This window comes from Phyllostomus hastatus, unplaced genomic scaffold, assembly GCF_019186645.2.
Source record: "Phyllostomus hastatus isolate PE091 unplaced genomic scaffold, TTU_PhHast_1.1 phas_scaffold_28, whole genome shotgun sequence".
NCBI classification, from domain to species: Eukaryota; Metazoa; Chordata; class Mammalia; order Chiroptera; family Phyllostomidae; genus Phyllostomus; species Phyllostomus hastatus.
Window position 1 is genome coordinate 7,542,309 of NW_025334022.1, and position 14,350 is coordinate 7,556,658.

The following is a 14,350-nucleotide window of genomic DNA, read 5'->3' on the forward strand; positions in this document are numbered from 1 at the left end:
TACCTGTAGCAGCATATCCTGCCAATAGCTGAGTAGCACTTCAGCCTTTTTTGGTGATTGGTCAAATGTTACCCAATAGGTAATTTTGTCAAAGAACTCCTCTGGCTATTCTAAATCTGGAAACATTTTTGCCTTCAAAAGACCTTGTGACAAAATGAGCTATATGTTCTCCTGACCATTTGAACAATGTTTTGATATCCACAGGAGATCAAGGCCAGACACTTGGACTTTCTGGCAGACCAGGACCTAAGGGACAACCTGGGGAACCTGTCTTGCATGGTAAGGTCCTACTTTTGGGGTCACTCACAAGTTTATTTACTTTTCTTTTTTTATTTTTTTATTGTTTTTCAGTTACAGTTGTCCTTGTTTTTTGCCCATTATTCTCCCTTGCCCTACTCACATACTCTCCCACATTCAATCCTCCTCCACCATTGTCTTTCTCCATTGGTCCTTTATACATGTTCCTTGACTTGACCCATCCCTTTCTTCTCCTCGTTATCCACCCCCTCCTCCCCGCTGGTCACTGTCAGTTTGTTCTTTATTTATTTCCCTGTGTCTTGTTCTATTTTGCTCACTTGTTTATTTGATAGATTAGGTTCCACTTATAGTGAGATCACATGGTATTTGTCTTTCACTGCCTGGCTTATTTCACTTAGCATTGTGCTCTCCAGTTCCATCCATGCTGTCACAAAGGGTAGAAGCTCCTTCTTTCTCTCTGCTGAATAGTATTCCATTGTGTAAATATACCATAGTTTTTTGATCCACTCATTTACTGATGGGCACTTAGGCTGTTTCCAGAACCTGGCTATTGTAAATAATGCTGCTATAAACATAGGAATGCATAAGTTCTCTTGAATTGTTGTTCTAAGATTCTTAATGTATATTACCAGCAGTGGAACTACTGGGTCAAAAGATAGTTCTGTTTTTAATTTTTTGAAGAATTTCCATACTGTTTTCCACAGTGGCTGTACCAGTCTACATTCCCACCAACAGGGCACAAGTGTTCCCTTTTCTCCACATCCTTGTCAGCACTTGCTGTTTGTTGTACTTGAAAAACAATAAAAAATGTTTAAAAAATTATAACTACCTTAAAAAAAAGATGGCCCTTCTGACTGGTGTGAAGTGGTATCTCATTGTAGTTTTAATTTTCATCTCTCTGGTAGCTAGTGATGTTGAGCATCCCTTCATTTGTCTATGGGCCCTCTGTTTGTCCTCCTTGGAGAAGTGTCTGTTCAGGTCCTTCACCCATTATTTAGTTGGGTTGTTCATCTTTCTGGTGTTGAGTCATATGTGTTCTTTATATATGTATTTTGGAGATTAATCCTTTGTCAATGTATCATTGGCAAATACTTCTCCCACACAGTCAGTTCCCTTTTCATTTTGATGATGGTTTCATTAGCCATGCAGAAGCTTTTTAACTTGAAGTCCTGTTTGTTTATTTTTCCTTTACTTCCCTTGCACATGTACCAAAAATATTGCTATGTGGAATATGTGAAATTTTACTGCCTTTGTTTTCTGCTAGGACTTTTATGGTATCACAACTTACATTTAAGTCTTTTATCCATTTTGAGTTTATTCTGGTGAATGGTGTAAGTTGTTTGTTTAGTTTCATTTTTTTGCATGTACCTGTCCAGTACTTCCAACACCATTTATTGAAAAAGGTATTTGTACTCCATTATATGCTTTTGCTCCTTTGTGAAATATTAATTGACTATAGAGACATGCATCCATTCCTGGGCTCTCTATTCTGTTCCAGTGATCTATGTGTCTGTTCTTATGCCAGCACCAGACTGTTTTAATTACAGTGGTCTAGTAGTATAATTTAGTGTCAGGTATTGTGATCCCTCCAACTTTGTTCTTCTTTCTCAAGATTGCTGTGAATTTGGGGTTTTTTTCTTGTTTCATATAAATTTTTGAAGTATTTGTTCTAGATCTGTGAACTATGCCATTGGTACTTTAATAGAAATTGAGTTGAATCTATAGATTGCTTTGGGTAGTATGGACATTTTAATGATGTTAGTTCTTCCAGTCCATTGACACAGTATATGCATCCATTTATTTGTATCTTCCTCAATTTGTTTCTTCATTGTTCTCTAGTTTTTTGAGTACAGGTTTTTTACATCCTTGGTTAAATTTATTCCTAAGTACTTTATTTTTGTTGTTGCTGTTGCTATGATAAATGGGATGCTTTTTCTTAGTTTCTCTTTCTAATAGTTCATTGTTGGTGTAAAAATTAAAGGCCATTAATTTCTGAATATTGACTTTGTATCAAGCTACTTGCCAAATTCACATATTAGATTGAATAGTTTTTTGGTGGAGCCTACAGGGTTTTCTATGTACACTATCATATCATGTACAAGTAATGACAGGTTTATTTCTCCCTTTCCAATTTGGATGCATTTTATTTCTTCTTGTCTGATCACTGTGGCTAGGACCTCCAGTACTATGTTGAATAAGAATGGTTAAAGTGGACATCCGTGTGTTGTTCCTGATCTTAATGGAAATGCTTTTAGTTTTGCCCATTGAGTACTATGTTCGCAGTAGGTTTCTCATATATGGCCTTTATTGTGTTGAGGTATGTTCCCTATATTCCCACTTTGCTGAAAGTTTTTATCATAAATGGAATGGATTTTATCAAGTGCTTTTTCTGCATCTATTGATATGATCATGGGATTTTTGTCTTTCCTTTTGTTTATGTGGTGTATTACATTTATTGATTTGTGAATATTGTACCATCATTGCATCCCTGGGATGAATCCCACTGAATCATGGTGTGTGATCTTTTTAATGAATTTCTGAATCCAGATTGCCAGTATTTTGTTGAGGATTTTAGCATGCATGTTCATCAGAGATATTGGCCTGTAGTTTTCTTTCTTTCTTGTGTCTTTACCTGGTTTGGGGAATGGGATAATACTGGCCTAGTAAAAAAGCATTTAGGAGTCTTCCCTCTTTTTGAATTTTTTTGGAATAGTTTGAGAAGGATAGGTGTTAGTTCTTCTTTTAATGTTTGGTAAAATTCACCTGTAAAGCCATTTGGTCCAGGGCTTTTGTGTGTCAGTAGTTTTTTTTTTTTATTATTGCTTCAGTTTCACTAGTTGTCATTAGTCTACTCAATTTTTTCTGCTTCTTACTGATTCAGTTTTGGAAGATTGTATGTGTCTGAAAATTTATCATTTCACCCAAGTTGTCCAATTTCTTTGCATACGGTTGTTCATAGTTATTTCTTATAATCTTTTGTGTGGCATCAGTTCTTACTTCTACACTTTCATTTCTGATTTTATTTATTTGGATTCTCTCTCTTTTTTCTTGATGAGTCTGATTAATGGTTTGTCAGTGTTGTTTATCTTTTCAAAGAATCAGCTCCTGAATTAATCGATCCTTTGATTTGTTCTTTTAGTCTCTATGTCAATTAATTCTGCTCTGATCTTGATTATTTCCTTTCTTCTTCTTGTTCTGGACTTTGTTTCTTGTTATTCTGCTAGTTCATTTTTTTTTTTTAGATGTACGGTTTAGATGTAGGGTTTGTTTATCTCAGATTTTTCTATCTTTTTCAGGTAGGGCTGTATTACTATGAACCTCCCTCTCAGGACAGCCTTTGCAGTGTCCATAGGTTTTGGGTTGTTGCATGTTCATTTTCATTTGTTTCCATATACTTTTTGATTTCTTCCTTGATCTCATTATTAACTCATTCATTATTTAATAACATGTTATTCAGCCTCCATGTATTTGAATATTTTTGAGCTGTGTTCTTGAAGTTGATTTCTAGTTTCAAGCCACTGTGATCTGAGAAGATGCTCGATATTATTTGAATTTCCTTGATTTTGTTAAGGCTTGTTTTGTGTCCTACCATGTGGTCTATCTTTGAGAATGATTCATCTGCATTTTAAAAGAATATATATTTTGCTTCTTTTGGGTGAAATATTCTGTAAATATCAATTAAACCCATTTCATCTAGGATGTCATCCAATTCTGCAATATTTTTCTTATTTTTTCCTTTGGACGGCCTATCCATTGTTGACAGTAAGGTGTGAAAATCCCTTACAATGACTGTAGAGCTGCCTATCTCTTTCTTAAAATCCACCAATATTTTATTTATATAGGTAGGTACACCTAGATTGGATGCATATATGCTTACAAGAGTTATATCCTCTTGTTGGACAACTCTCTTAAGTATTATGTAGTGACCTTCTTTGTCTCTTGTTATGAACTTTGTTTTGAAGTCTATTTTGTCTGATATAAGTATTGCTACCACAGCTTTTTTTTTTTTTTTTGTCTACCTGCTTGGAATATTTTTTTGCATCCCTTCACTTCCAGTCTGTGTAGATCTTTTGTTCTGAGATGGGTCCCTTGTAGAAGGCATATACAGGTCTTGTTTTCTTATCCATTCAGCTACCTAATGTCTTTTGATTAGAGCATTTAATCCATTTACATTTAAGGTTATTATTGATAGGCAGTTATTCATTGCCATTTTCCCTTTGTACTTTTGTTTCACTCTCTATTTCTTTTTTTAAAAATTATTTTACTGTTGTTCAATTGCAGTTGTCTGCATTTTTCCTCCACTACTCCCCCCTGACCCCAGTGAAACCCACCTTCCTCCCTTGCTTCCACCCTTGCCCTTGGTTTTGTCCATGCATCCTTTACAGTAGTTCCTGAGAAACCTTGCCCTCATTGTCCCATCCCCCTTCCCCTCTGGTAATTGTTAGATTGTTCTTAATTTCAATGTCTCTGGTTATATTTTGATTGCTTTTTTCTTTTGTCCATTATGTTCCAGTTAAAGGTGAGATCATATGGTATTTGTCCCTCACCACCTGGCTTATTTCACTTAGAATAATGCTCTCCATTTCCATCCATGCTCTTGCAAAGGGTAGGAGATCCTTCTTTCTCTCTGCTGTGTAGTATTCCACTGTGTAAATGTACCATAGTTTTTTCATCCATTCATTTACTGATGGGCACTTAGGTTGCTTCCAGCATGTGGTTATTGTAAATCGTGCTGCTGTGAACGTTGGGGTGCACATGTTCTTTTGGACTGGTGTTTCAGGGCTCTTAGAATATAATCCCAGCAGTGGAATTGCTGGGTCAAAAGGCAGTTCCATCTTTAGTTTTCTGAGGAAATTCCATAATGTTTTCCACAGTAGCTGCACCAGTCTGCATTCCCACCAACAGTTCACTAGGGTCCCCTTTTCTCCACAACCTCTCCAACACTTGTTGTTTGTTGCTTTATTTATGATGGCCATTCTGACTGGTGTGAAGTGGTATCTCATTGTGGTTTTAATTTGCATCTCTCTGATGGCCAGTGATGCTGAACATCTTTTCATATGTCTTCAAACCCTCTCTATGTCCTCCATGGAAAAGTATCTGCTCAAGTCTTTTGCCCATTTTTTTAATTGGATTTTTGTCTTCCTGGAGTAGAGTTGTATGAGTTTTTTATATATTTTGGAGATCAAACCTATGTCTGAGGCATCATTGGCAAATACGTTTTCCCATATAGTTGGTTCTTTTTTCATTTTAATGTTGTTTTCTTTGGCCATGCAGAAGCTTTTTAATTTGATGAGGTCCCATTTGTTTATTCTTTCTTTTATGTCCCTTGCTTTAGGGGACATATCAGTGAAGATGTTGCTGCATGGAATGTCTCAGATTTTCCTGCTGATGTTTTTATGGTGTCATGACTTATATTTAAATCTTTTATCCACCTTGAATTTATTTCTGTGTATGGTGTAAGTTGATGATTGAGTTTCATTTTTTTCATGTATCTGTCCAGATCCTGCAACACCATTTGTTGAACAGGCTATTTTTACTCCATTTTATGCTTCTTCCCCCTTTGTCAAATATTAATTGACCATAGACACTTGGGTTTATTTCTTGGCTCTCTGTTCTGTTCCATTGGTCTGTGTGTCTGTATGCCAGTACCAGGCTGTTTTGATTACAGTGGCATTGTAATACAGTTTCATATGAGGTATTGTGATCCCTCCTGCTTTGTTCTTATTTCTCAAGATTGCTGAGGCTATTCGGGGTCATTTAGGGTTCTATATAAATTTCTGAAATGTTTCTTTCATATCTGTGAAATATGTTATTGGTACTTTAATAGGGATTGCATTGAATCTATAAATCGTTTTTGGTAATATGGACATTTTGATGAAGTTAATTCTTCCAACCCATGAACATAATACATGCTTCCATTTGTTTGTGTCTTCCTTAATTTCTTTCTTCTATATTGTATAGCTTTCTGAGTACAGATCTCTTACCTCCTTGGTTAGGTTAATTCCTAAGTACTTTATTTTTCTTATTGCTATATCATATGGGATTTTTTTCCTGATTTCTGTTTCTGGTGTTTTGTTTTGGTGTACAAAAACGCCTTTGATTTCTGAATATTGACTTTGTATCCCACTGTTTTGCCAAATTCATTTATTAGGTTGAGTAGTTTTTTGGTGGAGTCTATAGGATTTTCTATGCACACTTTCATGTCATCTGCAAACAATGACATCTTTGCTTCCTTCTTCCAATTTGGATGCCTATTAGTTCTTTTTCTTGTTTGATTACTGTAGCTAGGACTTCCAATACTATGTTGAACAGGAGTGGTGAGGCAGGCATCCTTGTCTTGTTCTTGATCTTAGTGGGAAAGCTCTAAGTTTTTGCCCATTGAGTGTGATGTTGGCTGTAAGACTCTCATGTATGGTCTTTATTATGTTGAGGAATGCTCCCTCTATTCCCACTTTGCTGAGTGTTTTTATCACAAATGTGTGCTCTATCTTATCAAATGCTTTTTCCACATCTATGCATATGATCATGTGATTTTTGTCTTTGCTTTTGTTTATGTGATGTATTACATTTACTGATTTGTGAATATTGTACCATCCTTGCATCCCTGGGATGAATCCCACTTGGTCATGGTGTATGATCTTTTTAACGTATTGCTGGATGTGGTTTGCCAATATTTTGTTGAGGATTTTAGTGTCTATATTCATCAGTGATATTGGCCTGAGGTTTTCTTTCTTTGTTATGTCTCTATCCGGTTTTGAGTTTAGGATAATGGTGGCTTCATAAAAAGAGGTTGGGAGTCTTCCATGTTCTTGAAATTTTTGGAATACTTTGTGAAGGATGGGGGTTAGCTCTTCCTTAAATACATTGTAAAATTCTCCTGTGAAACCATCTAGTCCAGGGCTTTTGTGTGTCGGGAGTTTTTTTTTTATTACTGCTTCAATTTCATCAGCTGTTATTGTTCTGTTCAGACTTTCTGCTTCTTCTTCATTGAGTTTTGGAGGGTTATATTTTTCTAGAAATTTGTCCATTTCACCTAGGTTTTCAAATTTCTTGGTATATAGTTCTTCATAGTAATTCCTTACAATCCTTTGTATTTCTGTGGTGTCAGTTGTAATCTCTCCTGTTTCATTTCTGATTGTTTATTTGGGTCCTCTCTCTTTTTTTCGTGATGAGTCTGCTTTAAGGTTTGTCTATTTTGTTTATCTTTTCAAAGAACCAGCTCCTGGATTTATTGATCCTTAGAATTGTGCTTTTAGTTTCTATGCCATTTAATTCTGCTCTGATCTTGGTTATTTTTTTTTCTTTCTACTTGCTCTGCACTGTCTTTGTTGTTGTTCCTTGAGTTCTTGTACATGTATAATAAGGTCGTTTATTTGAAATGTTTCTATCTTTTTTAGATAGACCTGTATTGCTATGAACTTCCCTCTCAGGACTGTTTTTTCTGTGTCCCATAAGTTTTGGATTGTTGTGAGTTCATTTTCATTAGTTTCCAGAAACTTTTTAATTTCTTCCCTAATCTCATTCTTGACCTATTCATTTTTTAATAGCATACCATTCAATCTCCAGGAGTTTGAGTGTTTTGAGTTTTGTTCCTTGAGGTTGGGTTCTAGTTTCAGTCCCTTGTGGTTAGAGAAAATGCTTGATATGGTTTCGATTTTCTTGAATTTGTTGAGCTATCCTCAACAATTTGTGTCCTATCATGTGGTCTATCTTTGAAAATGTTCCATGTGCACTTGAAAAAAAATGTGTATTTTGCTGCTTTGGAATGAAAGACTATATTTATCAGTTAAGTCCATTTGATCTATGGCATTGTTCAATGCCACAATGTCTTTGTTGACATTTTGTTTGGAAGATCTATCCATTTTTGACAGTGGGGTGGTGAAATCCCCTACTATAATTTTGTTGCTGTCAGTATCTTTGTTGAAGTCCTCCAAGATTTTCTTAATCTATTTGTGTGCTCCTATGTTGGGTGCATATATATTTACAATGTTTATGTCTTCTTGGTGGATTCTTCCCTTGAGTATTATGAAGTGACCTTCCAGGTCTCTTATTATGGCTCTTTTTTTGAAATCTATTTTGTCTGATATGAGTATTGTTTGCACATCTCTTCTTTTTTATTTTTCCTTGCTTGGAATATTTTTTTCCATCCTTTCACTTTCAGTCTGTATAAATTTTTTGTTTTGAGATGGGTCTCTTGTAGGCATATCTTGTTTCTATCTTTTTTAGGTAAACCTGTATCACTATGAACTTCCCTCTCAGGACTGCTTTTGCTGTGTCCCATAAGTTTTGGATTGTTGTCAGTTCATTTTTATTTGTTTCCAGAAACTTTTTGATTTCTTCCATAATCTCATTTTTGACTCATTCATTGTTTAATAGCATGCTATTCAATATCAACCATATACAGGTCTTGTTTTCATATCCATTCAGCTACTCTGTCTTTTGATTGGAGCATTTAATCCATTTACATGTAAGGTTAGTATTGATAGGTAGTTATTCATTGCCATTTTTCCCTTTGTACTTTTGTTTCTCTCTCTCTGTATTTCTTCTTAAAGCAGTACCTTTAGCATCTTTTGCAGTGCTGAAATCATGAAGATGTACTCTTTTAGTCTTCTTTTATCTAGGAATCTCTTTATCTTGCCTTTCATTTTAAATGAGAGCCTTGCTGGATAGAGTAGTTTTCATTGCAGTTCCTTGCTTTTCATCACTTGGAATATTTTGTGCCACCCCTTCTGGCTTGTAGTGTTTCTGTTGAGAAATCTGCTAGTAGCCTTATTGGAGCTCCCTTGTATGTTACTAGCTATTTCTCCCTTGCTGCCTTTAAGATTCTCTCTTTCTGTTTAAATTTTGTCATTTTGGTTGTCATGTATCTGGGAGTGTGCCTCTTTGCATTCATCTTGATTGGAACCATCTGTATTGCATGTACTTGCATTATTTTTTTCCCCTAAGCAAGTTTGGGGAATTTTCTGTTATCATTTTTTTTTCAAACAAATTTTCTATATCTTGCCCCTTTTTATCTCCTTCTGGTATCCCCATGATGCAATTATTGTTATGTTTCATATTATCCAAAAGCATCCTTAAACTATCCTCATTCTTTTTGGGTCTTTTTTCATTTTGTTGCTCTCAGTGTTTTTTTCTACTTTGTCTTCCAACACACTGATTCTATCCTCTGCTTCATCTAGCCTGCTTTTCATTTCTTCTAGTGTATTCTTCATTTCAGATATTTCCTTCTTCATTTCCAAGTGTTTCTTATTTAAGGTTTCTATGTTCTTTTTTATTTTACGCAGGTTCCACTAAGTTCCTTGTAGTTCTCACTAGGTTCCTTGTGCATCCGTATTTATAACCATTACTTTGAACTCAATGTTTGATAAATTGCTTACCTCACTTTCACTTAGGTCTTTTTCTGGACATTCCTCTTTTTCATTCTTTTGGGAGTTGTTTCTTTTTCTCCCCCATTTTAGTTGTCTCTTTGTGTTTGTTTCTATGTATTAGATTGATTTGCTTTGACTCACTGTCTTGTGAGATGGCCTTACCTGTTAGGGGTCCTGTGGGACCCAGAGGTACAGACTCCTTGATCTCCTGACCTGGATATTCTAGGAATGATCTTTGTGTGTTTTATATGGATCCATTGTATTTGGGTCCTGATTATTACTGGCCCATTGACTGATGGGAATTCCCCTGTGTCTGGCTCACTAAGGGGCTCAACCCCTACCACATGTTGTAAGCTGTTATATAGGTACTGGCAGAAGAAAGTAAAACAATATAAAAACAACACCAAAACAGGTACCCCCCCAACCACAGCAACATCAACCAAGAGAGCAAATAATAATAGCAAAAAGTGAAATGGAATAGTAGAGGAAGTAGGAAAGGAAAGCGAATATGAGAAGACTAAAGGAAAGAAAAGTAATCATGAGAGGAGAAAAGGGAGGAGAACTATTACTTGTAATGAATTGAAAGAGGAAAGCAGGGAAAAGGAACACAGAAAAGGTAACAAAAATCTAACAAGAGAGAAGAGAACAGGGGAATAATCCAAGATAAGAGTAGAATAGGAGATATTGAAGAAAAATAGAGCACCAAAAAGAAAAGGAAAAAATAGATACAAAAATAAAAAGGCTATAAAAAAGAAAAAGTAACTAAGATGATGAAAAAAGAACCAAGTGGATTTGTCTCAGCACAGTTTAGATCTTGCCTTCTGGTTTCTCCCTTTGGAAACTTCCCTGATGTCTGAGTCTGGTATAAACTAATGGCAGGTGCTATCTACAATTGCTGCTTTTCCACCTTTTTGAAGCTACAGGTGATCCAGAGTTTATGACTGATTCCCCTGGTCATGACCACTCCCAAGGTGGGCCAAGGTGCTATGCAAAGCTGGCTTTTATCAGCACTGGATCCAGGGGTGGATCAGCAAACATCCCAAGTCACCACATGTTCCACCTCTGCCTGTTTCTGCCTCTAGTCTGCTGTCAGTTGTAGCCTAGTCACAGACCTGACTACTTTTGAAAGGCTGCTGGTGGAAACAGGGAGCGGTGATTCCTGGATCTCCCATGGCAGGTGCCTTTCAGACTTCAGGGAAGATGGTGGTTGTGTCCCCCCACTCCAGCCACTAGTTTCAGTCTGTCTGGGATTATTTCCCTGTACCTGTCAGGGTGAGCCCCTAGCAGGGTTCCAGAGTCCAGAGTTTGCATCTACTGGACACCAGATATCAGTGGGTGTTTCTGTGGCTCTCCTGTGAGGGTGAAGTACCAGTGTGTTTCCCAGGATAGTGTATGGATTGGCTGCACCCTTCCTCTAGTCTCTGTCAACCCCTGAGTCTATTTATGTTGCTGAACCCTCAACAAGAGTTAAGATGAAGGATGGGAGAAAAGAAATAAAACAACAACAAAACAGAACAGAACACCAAGACAGAACAAAACTGAAAAAATAACAAAAAAAGTTGCTGAGTGGAGCAAACATGATTTCAGAAGTTGTGGTGAGGGGATTTCCAGAGGGTAAGGTAATTGACTCACAGGATGAGGTAATTGACTTTCCTCTGGGAGGTGCTAGCTCTTCTCAATAAAGTTCGTTGCTGTGGAGATCAGGTATATCCAGGCCCCCAAAATCCCACAGCTGCTCCCCCAAGACTCTCCCCAGTGCCTCTTACTCCAGACTCTCTTTGAGAGATTACAGTCCATGCCACCCTCCCTTCGCTGGAACCTGAGATGAGTAGCCGTAAACGCAAACCTTCTGCTTTGCCCATTTAAGGAAAAAAAAAATGGTGGGTTTATCTCCAGCAGTTTTTGTCTCTCCCCAAAGCACACAGACCCACAGCACAGACTTCTTGATCTCCTGATTTAGGTGCTCTAGGAATCTTATGTGTGGGTTATGTAGACTCTCCTGTTGTATTTTGGGACCTGATTTTTAACTGGTCCACTCTTTGTTGGGAATGTTCCCCCATCTGGCTAAGGGGCTCCACCCCTTACCCCAACCACCTCTGCTTTGAGAGGGCTTCTAGGTGTGGCTTGCATCCCCAGTTGGGCACATACAGGAGGCCACCTATCAACTCTTGTCTCTCACACCAATGCCTCTTCTCCTATCTCCCAAATCAATAGGTTATATACTGTATACATCATCCTCTTTCAAGTCTTATATCATCCTGATGGGGTGGGGAAAGGAAGGGAAGGGTCCAGCAGCCAAAGTATAACACTAGACAGTGGCAGGGCGCTCGTGCTACTCCCTCTAATGATTCTGAGCCTCCAGCTCCCACTGCTGCACTCCTGCCATGGTCTCTGCCGCCAGAGCAGCCCTGGCTGCCTCTCTCCACCCCCCAGAACTCCTGGCTCCTCCTCTGATCTGCAGCCTTCCTCAGAGAGACTGTCCTGTCCCAGGTTACAGCAGTGCCTGGGGCCTGGAAGGTGAGGCCTTCTGGCAATTATTGCAGTCCCCAGACCCTGGCTCCCAGTGGTGGCAGGGTATGCCCAGGGAAGAGGGCACAGAGATTAGTCTGGGCACCAAGGCACAACCACTCAGCAGATTCTTCTCAAGGAGGATATTATAATTTCCACAAGATGCTCCTGCTCCAAGTCTGTGCAGCCAGATTAGGCAGGCTGGCTGGCAGCAATGGCAGCAGCTCCACCAGGAGAGCTGGAGCAGCTTGGTTCTGAGTGCCCTCCCAAGGCAGACAGGTACTCGCAAACTTGCACATGCACCCAAAAACTAGTCCATGCACATGCTAACTCATACCCACTCTTACTCACACTCAGCTGGATTTTCAAGTTGATTGCTCTGTGGTTTATATGTAAGACCAGTCCAGGACTGGGAGCAAGTGGACGGAGTTTCCAGCTACTCTGCCACCTTCTTGGAACCTTCAGCATTTTTCTTGATATTAAGGTATGAAAGGAAAATCTGGACAAGTTGGTGACATGGGTTTCTCAAGAATTAAATGTGACGATGGGAAAGTTGGTGTTCCTGGAGATGTTGGCCTTCCTGGCTCTTGAGGAAGAGCCAGGAAGCAACGTGGCAACTTTACTCTGAAAAAGTTAGGATTTCCTTCAAGGCATGACCCATTCTGAACATCTGCCTTGGTTTCACTTTTAGGACTCCCTGGGATTGCAGGCATGAGAGGAAATCCAGGGCTTTCAGGTTCTCCAGGCCACCCAGGGCCTCCTGGGCCTGTGGGATCCCCTGGTATAATAGGAACTAAAGGTATATGTATTTTGAAGACAGTGAGGAAAGGGTTCTTTCCCTCAAAAAAGGACACCTACTACTTTATATTATGAGATACTAGCTGGGGTTAAGCCATATCCAGGAGAGTCATTGACTGGGCCACATGAGGGATAATGGGAAAGGGGGGTGAAGAGAAAAAAAATAAGGGCAGCATAAATGGGAAGAAAACAATTCAAAAGGTCAGTGCTCTGGGATATAAAAGCCTTTCCCAGATTTAGAGATTGCGCACTGAGTCTGCGGGAGCTGGCAATTCAAGGTATTGGCACTGGCACTCTGAGCTCTTCTTAAAGAAACCTAATTATCTATTATCCTGTTCTTTAAGCTATATTGGTTTGTAATAAGAGTCTGGAAAACCTACAGTGGGGTATATAGGTTAAGTGTGGTCCAGTCTCCCTTAGGGCATTAAGTAATGCCTCAAGAAAGACCATGACCTTTAAAATGAGGACTTTTCAATGCCCTTTGGGACAGGACATTTTTGCCAAGCCTTCGTGATTTACAGTTACTAGAACCATTTCTGATATTGTCTCTCCTCAGGTTATCCTGGAGTTTTTGGTTTGCATGGACTAAATGATCTTCTAGGAACCAAGGGGACCCATGGAACTCCAGGTAAGGAAGACACTCAAGGGCAAGGAGGAGAGCACCAGCTCAGCAACAGAAACCTGGAAGGGGCTGGCCATGAGTTCTTTACCATGGTGTATCCCTTAGACTGGGACTCATAGATCTCTTTGTCAGGCCCCAATTTGGGCTGCATTGATATGGGGAAGAAAGAGGATAGGGTTTGTTCTTCTACTTGAATGAGCTCTGCTTTCTCTTATTTCATACAGTCTCCCAGTAAATGGCATTAGGGCCTCACCCCTCACTGAGATCTGCTGCCCCCTTCTCTCTCCATCTCCTTCTAGGATCTAGTATAAATGGTGTGCCAGGGTCAGCTGGCTTGCCTGGTCCCAAAGGTGAAAAAGGTTCTCCAGGAATTGGCACTGTAGTCCTGGGGAAGCCAAGCATGAAAGGACAAAAAGGTGGCCAAGGTAAATGACCCCAAGTCAGGCCTTGTAGAAGCTGAGTAAAACCTGAGGAACCAGGGTTGCCATTTGTCAGGGACATGAAGCTCACAGGGTTGAGCTGTACGTGTCTTCATATGTCTGGGAACCTTATAACCCAGTGAAACAGACTACTGAGGAAAAGAGGGTAGGCATGTCTAGGGCTTTCCTAAGAAGGGGTGTCAGGGAGCAATTCAGAGAGTTCTGGCCTCCAGGTTTCCTCTCTCTTCCTTATTTGAACTCAGGGCTTCTCTTGCACACTTGGCCAGAGCCTGGGATTAATAGTCCTGAAGAATAGAACTTGTTCACTTAGTGGTTTGTCAGAAATTTCTTAGTGCCCATTGTGGATGGTATTCCCA